The sequence below is a fragment of the Cajanus cajan genome, chromosome 3, assembly GCF_000230855.2.
Source record: "Cajanus cajan strain Asha chromosome 3, NIPB_CcT2T_4, whole genome shotgun sequence".
Lineage (NCBI taxonomy): Eukaryota > Viridiplantae > Streptophyta > Magnoliopsida > Fabales > Fabaceae > Cajanus > Cajanus cajan.
Genome location: NC_138519.1, coordinates 12,313,839 through 12,324,435, shown reverse-complemented (window position 1 = coordinate 12,324,435; position 10,597 = coordinate 12,313,839). Strand labels below are relative to the sequence as shown.

Genomic DNA, 10,597 nt, shown 5'->3' with positions numbered 1-10,597 from the left:
ATAAATAAAATTATTTATTTATTTTCTTAAATGACTCTCGCTTAGGAGCCAAATCTAAAAGGACAATACTATCGAGAAGGTATGCAGTGTACTAACAAAAGCCAAATGCCCACCTATTAAATTTCCTTTTTCCTTTTAAATTAACAATTAAAACCTTCCAAACAACCATAAAAAGTTATACAGCAATCCTCTGTCTTTTGAATATGAATCAAAACCATAAACATTTAGAAAACTATTGATTGGCAAGCAAATAACAAGTTAGGTAATTTAAAAATACTTGTACGTTATATGTTTGACAGTAAATAAATGAGACAATGAGATCTTTAGCATTGAAAGGGAAAAAAAGTCATATGGAGAGAAGAATAGTCATAGAGGAAGAAGCATATATGCAGCAAAATTTTTCAAATTTTGTTTTTCAGTATATGTATGAGGCATAACATGTTAGCTTGGATGGTGATTAAATTTTAGAAACCAAAAATCACTCATGGTATATACGATGTAGTAGATAAATCTATCAATTGAATCATTTGTGTTCAAAGAGAGAAATTATAAAAAATAATATTTAAAAATAACAAAACCTGAACACAGTCAACAATATCAGAAATTGTCATTCACTGAGTTTGCAAGAAATCATCACCCACAGAAGTATGACTAACACCATGACTTATAGTAGAATCACATTTGTTCAACCTATGAAAAATATCAAAACACTTAAATACCAAAGTACTTCTTATGCAACATTAAACAAATTTATCATGCATTAAATAGATTTTTAAGTTAAAGAAAATGTGACCTTTCTCTATACTCCAAATCATGCTTAATGTTCGGATTGATGAGAAGTTTGGTACCGTTGCAAGAATTAGAGACACCCTTTTTTCCTTAAAATAATTAAAGCAAATAAGTTGGTTATCTATGTTTTATATACAAATTGAAACGTTAAAAAAAAATGTTAGTTTCAGAATGCATGCCATTGAACACATTTCGCTTGCATAGTTTCAATATAACAATTACAACATTGTTAGTTGTGTTTTTTTGAAAGGAATTCATCCATTGTAGTAGCAAATTCATCCCACAAAGTACACATTAGTTTGTTACTCCTACAACGAATATAAATATTTTAAAGAATAAAGGAAAAAAATACATTAGTTTCTAAAAAATAACATACGTGCAAAAAAATTTATCAATGTCCTTACTAAGATCATTGACTCATTGTAATTGATTCTGAAAATAATATATTTACTAATTATATTTTTTTTGGTGAAGATGAAAATTTCAAACAGAAGCAAAAATAAAAACTACACTGTCCAACAATGAAATTTATAACTATTATAATTTATGAAGAAAAAAAAAACCTTTTCATCCACCAAAATCATCTCCAAGGAATTTGTTTACAATAGATTCTTAAACTCTGGCAAAATTGAATTGAATAAGAAAAAATTGAAGTGAAGGACATGTAATGAGTTGTCAGCAAAATAGAAAGGTCAAATTGAAAAAATCCAGCAACACTACATAGAAATTTATCAATTAAAAATGCAAGAATACAACATGACTACTGTAGTAATTAGCCTTAAACAAAATGATTTGTACATATAAAAATGACGGTAATTTTTTTTTTTATAAAAAAGATATTGAGTTGTAGGATTTGGTTAAAAAGAAAAAAATTGAAAGATTTGAATCAGACTAATTTCATTTGTTTTAAAATAAGGTTATTATTTAAATTATAATAGGTAAAAATAATTAAAAGAATAAAGGGAAAAAATACGGATCCGGATCCTCTGACTTTGAGATATCAAAGTTATGGTAACTTAACACATCTCAATCGTTGGATTTGTAATAATAGATTAGATTGTGACACGTGTACAAAATATATTTTAACTTAAATGTACACGTGTCACAATCTGATCTACTATTACAAATCCAATGGTTTAAATGTGTAAAGTTACCCTAACTTTCCCCCTCCAAAGTCAGGGGATCTATTTCCAAAAAATACATTAGCTTCTAAAAAATAACATACGTGCAGAAAAATTTATCAATGTCCTTACTAAAATCATTGACTCATTGTAATTGATTCTGAAAATAATATATTTACTAATTATATTTTTTTTGGTGAAGACGAAAATTTCAAAAAGAAGCAAAAACAAAAACTACACTATCCAATAATGAAATTTATAACTGTTATAATTTATGAAAAAAAAACCTCTTCATCCACCAAAATCATCTCCAAAAAATTTGTTTGTAATGGATTCTTAAACTCTGGCAGCCTCCACAATCTTATTATATGAACTCTTATCTTCCAGTCAATTCTCCTTGCTGCAATGTCTTTTAGTAATATAAACTTCTGAACCATGTCCTTTAAAAAAAAGATGAAAGTAAAAAGGGATAAAACTTTTAATAGTATGTTCCCATTGAAACAACCAACCTTTAAAATTAAAACTTCATACAAACTTACCTAAAAATAGTTTTCCTATGATTGATAGAGAAAGTGTGAATCCTCAGATTAAAAGTACAAAAGTACCCAAATTAAAAAGTGGACAATGTATATATGGAGAGAGTATTTTTAGAAATAGGGAGTATGATGGAAAATGGACAATTAAAATGAAGTTTTGAAAAGAAAAATGCTTTAAAAATTAGAGAATAGTTGAGATTAATTGGCATTGAAAAGCTGCAACTAATACATAGGAAATAGATACCCATAATTGCTTCTCTGAGTAAAAGACAAAATGCAAGCAATTTGATGGGAAACGTATAAAGCAGAGAGGAAAAGAAAAAAAATTTCTTTTGTATAAAGAAAAGAAAAAGAGAGAATTTTTCTTATGTTCAGAATTTATTAAAATAAAAAAATAAAATTTAGAATAATTATGATAAGATAAAATTACATAAATACCTTTATTTTGAGTAAGAGAAAAGAATCACAGACTTCCTTTCTTTTATTATAATATTTTGAGTAAGAGAAAAGAATCACAGACTTCCTTTCTTTTATTATAATAAAGATGCTGGTACAAGATATACCGACATTTACCGGTATAAGATACACTGCCAGAAAGAAAGACCGGATTAAAAAAAACGTTTCGGTGTTGATAGACTTAATATGATGAATTAATATTGAATTCTTAATACTAATAGTAGAAATATCGATAAAGAAAAGTATAAGAAACTCAATATATTCAACATTTTAACACTAACTTAAGAAATTTTACTAAGCTCAAATATGAAATCCCAATAACTTCTTGGCAAAACATGGTTCACTAATCTCTCAACTAGAATAACCTTATTTAAGGCTTAAATATAGTTTTAAACTTAAATATAATTTAGTCATATAAATTTTATAAAACTTTTTTTTTTTACAGAAATTTAACAAAACTTTTTTAAGTTACAGAAATTAAAAAATATGATTTTAAATTTGTGAGACAAAAATAAATTTATCCCGAATCCTAAACTCAAAATTGAATATAAATTTATCCTAAATTTTAAAAATTAAAATCATTTTAAAATTATTATTTAAAATTTTCTTAATTTTAAGTACTAATTTTAATGTTCACATATTTTCAGTTTGTTTAACACAGTAATTCACGAATACACTAACTCACACATAACTTTATTTTGATAAACATATTTAATTAACAAATACTAAAATGACATGTATCACTTGATGCAAAAGTGTTTAGACTTAATTAATGGTTTTAATTGGAGTTTTAAGCAGTATTAAATATTTGAAATCATATTTTTTTACAATTAATAATCCTACCCAAGTAACCCAACTCAATATTTATTGTCTATTAAAAATATATTTCATCTATCTCAAAATAAGTGTAAATCTAAGTAATTTTACATAAATTAAGAAATGATAAGAAGTATATTAAAGGAAATAATAAATTTACAAAATTAATTTAATTTGTAGTTATTCTTTTTTATTATTATAAGTGATGTATATAATTCACTAATTACTTTTTAAAAATATTAATATTACGATAAAATAAAATTAACATAACTCTTGTTTTGAGACCTTTTTGTTTTCTTAAATCATGACATGTATTATAAGAAAGAGAATTAATTTATTCATTTTGTGATGTTACTATTTACAAGTCAAATATTGACTTCAAAATAGTCAATGGGTGCAGTCACACGCAACTCCTATGAGCTGCCTCTAAAGAGAAGTGAAATGGCGTATCTCATTTTTCTTTTTCTTATTTTATGTTTTTTTCTAATCGACTTTTTTGTGGTAAAGCATTGTCCTCATATTATATAATAACGAACATCTACGCTTACTTAAGACCCATCATTCAAATACTTTCTAGAATCAGAAAAGCATTCTAGTATATGATCAATCGACCAAACTTTGTTTTTGATTTTCTTATGTTTAGCCAACCAAGCTATAAAAGTTAAATTTCACAAATTAATTAGTGTCATGGGCTTGAACTTTTGGTCTTTGGGAATTGGGATGAATTTTTTATTTAAGATTTAAAAACCTTATTTAAGTTGATAATGACCATACTGTACAAAAAAATAATAATAATTACCATAGATGTAGTTAAAAGTAATAAGAAATACATATTTATTTTCTAAGTAAAAGGTTGGTCATATACTTTTAAGGAAGGCCTATATTTTAGTAAATAATTAAAAATCGACTTCGACGTATTTTATTTTTAAAGGACTAATTTAAAACATAAAATATTTGAAGAATTAAAAATGAATTAATGTTTTTTAGAGAGAACAAAATTAATTTTTTACTCTCTCTCTCTCTATATATATATATATATCTTAAATAAATACATCACTCTTGATATTGTTTGTTAGTCATCACTCTTTTTTAGTTAAAATTTCCCCCTTTATTAATTTATACGTTCTAATAATAAAGTTAAAACTATTTATTTATTATAACCCTTACATTTATCAAAAATTCTTAATTAGTTATAATAATTTTTACATTAAAAATTACTAACCAGTTTAATGCTACTAGGTTTTTTTTTTCCTCAACTAGAATTAAGGTATTGAAACACAAAGCTAAATATTATAATACTAATATTTTTAATTTACATGTTGAACTATTTAAGAGTGTTAATGACACGTTATTTTTCTAGCGTATTTTCTTTTTAAAATGAAGGAGAAATTTTATAGCTTAAAATGCCATTTTCATTTTTATCTTCTTATTAACTTTGCAATATAAATGCTTCACCTACCTTTTTTTTTAATTAAATGTTTCTTATAGATTTTAGTTTACTTTAAATTATGTTTATATTATTAAGAAATACTTCAATAATCTAACACTGGGAATTTTTCACTTTTTGCAAAAGCTAGCCTTCTTCTTTTTCTAGACCCACCTGAGTTGTAGGGAAGGGATTGATAGTGGTGGAGGATTCTTAAAGCTTGACAATAAGGAGCAGAAAGAGTTATGGTGCAACTATGGGAGTTTTGGGGTTTTTCTTCTCTCTTTCACTTTTCTTCCCCTCTGGAGAACTCAAAATCAAGGTAAAGGAAGTTAGAATTTGATCTTGGTGGATGATTGTGTGGATTATCATGTTGCATGTGTCGTACGAATGCTTATTGATGTATAATCGTTTGAATGTTAAATTGATTTGCAAAAAGACATTGTGTTCTTAGTATCTTGGAGGTTTTGTGGTATTTGGGATTTTTTTGGGAGAAAACCTTAATTTTGTACCCAAATTCTTGTTATGAGTTATTTTATTGTCAAAATTGATGTATTGTGACTACTTAGATGAGTTTTTAATGTTTAGATTTGAGATTGGAACTTGTAGGAAGCTTGGAATGGAATAAAGAGGTTTGGAAACCTCAAAATTGCAAAAAACAGAGATGGTCTCTATCATGAAATAGTTGAGTCATTTTGAAATAATTGAGCCATTTTGAAATGGCTGAGTGAAATTAGAAATGAGAAATGAGAAATGAGAGTGTGTCTGAAAGGAAATGGCTAAGTGTAATTGAAAATGAGAAATGAGGGTATCTTTAAAAGGAAATGATTGACCGAATTTGTAGATTAGAATCAAATGTGTTTTTGGAAGGTATCCGTTGAGCAGTTTGGTGCTTTCTAAATTAATTTTTTTTGTCTTCATAAAAGTAGTAGCCCTAGATGTTATCTTTCTAGTAGTGGCTTTGGAATCACCTAAAAGGGTGGTCTATAACTCCAGTTATGACATTTTCAGTGAGTAAAGGTCAAGTTGTAAGCATTTAGGCAAATTATTGCAGTTTTGTAATTTTCAACATAGTAGATGATGAAATTAGAATCTGAGGTCTTCATAAGAGTTGTATGAAATCTTCTTATCTTTCATATGAGATAAGGATAAGTATGATAGGAGCAGTAGAACTTACTATGTGTTGTTTTATGTGAAGGTTATCATTTTATGGTAGTTGATCTTTGATAAGTTGTATGTTGATACATGTATGATGGGTGAATTTGGTTAACATGAATAGAATATTGTCTATTGCATGTTGTATGATGTAGAATGGTGATAATATGCATTGGTATGTTATATTTGTATAATTGATATGATGATGAACATTGATATGTTATGTATGATTGATATATTATTATTAAATAAATTGTTGAGCATTGATATGCTATGCTTGGTTGAGGTATTAAACATTTTTATTCTATACATGATTGATGTTGTTGATCTATATATGTATTGACTGGATGTGATGTATATAGTATATGTATAGTGAGTTGTAGATGTTGAGAATGTGGTGTGGCATTAAAACATGTTGGCTAACTTAGGACTTGAGAAGAGGAAATTATTTTGAAAACTGAAGATCCCACATAGAGTATCTTGAAGTGTTGCTCGGGTAGGCCACTATTGAAACCCTCATTGAGTAGATGTGTCTCTTGGAGTAGATTTTTGAGATATATATGTTAACTGTGAAGTCCCCTCTAGGTCCTTAGTTAGTGGTTGAGTAAGGTGGGAGGTCGAGGGTTACTACCCTTAACCAAGTACCTAGGAAGGTTGCATGGTTCCTTGAGGATGGTTAGTGGGCTAACTCCACATATGACTTGGTAGTGCATGTCAAGGTCATGGTACGTCTATACCTAGTCATACCACTCTTAATTGTGGAATCAAACTTTCCTAATATAAGTGATGAGATCCAAGAAATTAGAGAAGGGATTAAAGTCCCATTTTTTTGTGATTGAGCCAATACTTTGGGCGTGAAAGCAATTGGGTTAGTTCGGTAGAGTGAAAATCACTTAGACTGCTCATATTATTAAGAGATCTTTGTAGGTGAATATGTGACAACACATTAGTTGGTATGTTTGCATATAATGGGTGTATTCATATGCATTATTGATGTCTTCTGTGACATGATTTGGGTGAGATACATGTTTGCTTGGAGTGTTGTAGTTTTCATGTATTGTTATGGTGTAATGTTTTATATTATTATAGGATTGTTTTCTATATGTATATGTTTTTGAACTCTATCTTACCCTTTCTGTTTTCATGGTAGTTTGGACTGCAATGATGATGATTTGTCATGGGAGTAGGGTAGGGTTAGTTGGAGCAGGCTTCATGGAGATGTTGTAGGGCCATTTTTGGTAGTGCAATCTTATCTTGGATTGTTTTTTTATCTGTATAGTAGTGTTTGACCAACACTTAGGATTCTATATTGCTTTACGTTGGATGGTTGTACATATATTGTATATATTTATTAAGTTGTTCTTAGTTACACTTATACTTATATGCATGTCATAGTGTGCATATTCATATATATTGAGTATAAAATCTTAGGCATATGAGTAGTTCCACTACTAATTGGTGATTCCACGAAGTGAAGTGGTTGTGACAAGTCATTACAAATAACGATAATAAGATTCGAACTTAAGAAATTGTGTATACAACTTTAACTCTTGAAGTTATATGTATATTTATTATGAAGTCTTAGTTTTTTTTTAACTATTTATTTTAAAAATTAAAATTTTATTCTTTATTTTATTGTTTTAACTTTCATTAAATGAAATAAAATAAAGATATATTGAATGACTAAATAATATATTTATATAAAATTTTGGTATTTTAAAATATTTATAATTTTTATAATTTAAATTTAAGAATTTTGATAACATTTTAATTGTTGTTTATTTTTAGAATTTTAATTATAATATATTTATAAATACTTAAATATGTTTTTAGTCTCTATAAAATGAACAAGATTTGATTTTAAATCTTGTAAAAAAATTTATTTTCATCCATCTAAGATTTAAAATAATTATTTTTATTTCCCATTATGTAACCGTCTTTAATTACTTATTTTTTCATTGAAGTTAAGTAACTATTTAAAATATTATCTACAATTGCTAGTGATATCATATTAGTATGTCACACTTCTAAAATGTTTCACATGTCCTTAAAATAATTGTTATTTATATACCATAAAATTATCTTTATAAACCAAAAATAGTGATTTTAGATTTTATAGGGATAAAAATCAAAGAAAAATATTTTTATAAGGACTAGAATCAACATTTAGTCATTTTAAAAGGACAAAAATATTTTATAAGAAATAAAAATGATGTTTATAAATTTTAAAAGGATGAAAAATAAAATATTTTTTAAAGAGATCAAAATAAAAAAAATTACTCATTTAATAAAGATTAAAAACATTTTTTTAATCCATCAAAATTACAATCACAACGTGTTCAAACATAAGATATTATGAATTCTATCCCATATTTAAGCTTTTATTAAACACTCTTTGAAATTTTCATTAATGTTTTTAATATAATTTGACATTATTAAATTTTGTTTAGATAAATTGTGTGTAATCTTATAAAACCATTAATCAAATATAATATAGAAGCTAATTTTAAAAAAAAATTAATTAATTATTTAATATATTTATGCTGGATATACCAAAAAAATAAAATAAAAGCAGTTCTTCAAACAAATGATTGAATAATTTATCAACTGAAGTTACTGGAGCAAAAAAAAAAATCATCATTATAAACAAAATGTAAAAAAAAAAAAAAAAAATATATATATATATATATATATATCCCATATTTAAGCTTTTATTAAACACTCTTTGAAATTTTCATTAATGTTTTTAATATAATTTGACATTATTAAATTTTGTTTAGATAAATTGTGTGTAATCTTATAAAACCATTAATGAAATATAATATAGAAGCTAATTTTTAAAAAAATTAATTAATTATTTAATATATTTATGCTGGATATACCAAAAAAAATAAAATAAAAGCAGTTCTTCAAACAAATGATTGAATAATTTATCAACTGAAGTTACTGGAGTAAAAAAAAAAATCATCATTATAAACAAAATGTAAAAAAAAAAAAAAATCTCATATTTAAGCTTTTATTAAACACTCTTTGAAATTTTCATTAATGTTTTTAATATAATTTGATATCATTAAATTTTGTTTAGATAAATTGTGTGTAATCTTATAAAACCATTAATGAAATATAATATAGAAGCTAATTTAAAAAAAATTAATTAATTATTTAATATATTTATGCTGGATATACCAAAAAAATAAAATAAAAGCAGTTCTTCAAACAAATCATTGAATAATTTATCAACTGAAGTTACTGGAGTAAAAAAAAATCATCATTATAAACAAAATGTAAAAAAAAAATAATAAAAAAATAATAAAAAAATAATAAAAAAATAATAAAAAAATAATAAAAAAATAATAAAAAAATAATAAAAAAATAATAAAAAAAAAGATTTAAATTTTAAAAAAAATACACAAAAACGCTAGAAGGAGGGCTTGAACCTCCGACCTTGTGGTTAACAGCCACACGCTCTAACCAACTGAGCTATTCCAGCATGCACTTAGTTTTATTTTTATAATTTATTTAACTTATATACTACTAGTATTTTAAATTTAAAATAAATTATACATATAAATAAATATTATGTTTAAATTTACAAATTACATTTTAAATTTGAATAAGTATATATTTTTAAATATATAAATTATATTTTTAATTTATGATAAATAATTTATATTGTAATATAAGACTATTTTTGTTTATTGATAACTTAATTTAAAATATTATAATTTATTTAATAAATAATTATGATAAATAAAAATTAAATTAAATATAAAATAAAAAAATTACAAACCCTCTCATAAATAAAATAAAAAATTAATTTTTTTTTGTGAAAAATAACCGTTTTTATAAATGATAGATTATCAAAGTGTGTGATATGATAATATAGATATTAAAATGATAGTACATGCGTGTCTATTTACTACTTTTATACATACTCATATATGCTTATCCACCAAGCAGCTTGTGTGGCATAAGAATTTTTTGCTTGCAGATACCATCGCAAATTGCAAGATATTCAAAGGCTCCGTTAACTATGCTTGGGCCACAACTCCTGCATAAGCAATGTTTTTTCCATTACTTATTTAACTTTATATTTACCTTTGTAAATTTTAGTTATTCCCCTCAATGGGGGTATTAAGACAAGTTTATAGTAAAAAGTGTATATGTAAGCAGGGGCGGGGCTTGTAAGAGTTGGGGCAGCCATGTCGGCACCCCAATTTTTACTTCTTCTTTTAAATGCTATATTCTTTTAATATATTATATTATAAATAATTTAAAGTATGTGTATTTAAATATTT

The 10,597-nt window shown here is 25.2% G+C and overlaps 1 non-coding gene across 1 annotated transcript; it reads right to left on the bottom strand.

Annotated features, from left to right (window-relative positions):
* Window positions 1-9,715: 9,715 nt before the first annotated feature.
* On the bottom strand, window positions 9,716-9,789 carry TRNAN-GUU (transfer RNA asparagine (anticodon GUU)). The gene has a single exon. It is a non-coding gene; the product is annotated as a tRNA-Asn (tRNA).
* Window positions 9,790-10,597: the final 808 nt, after the last annotated feature.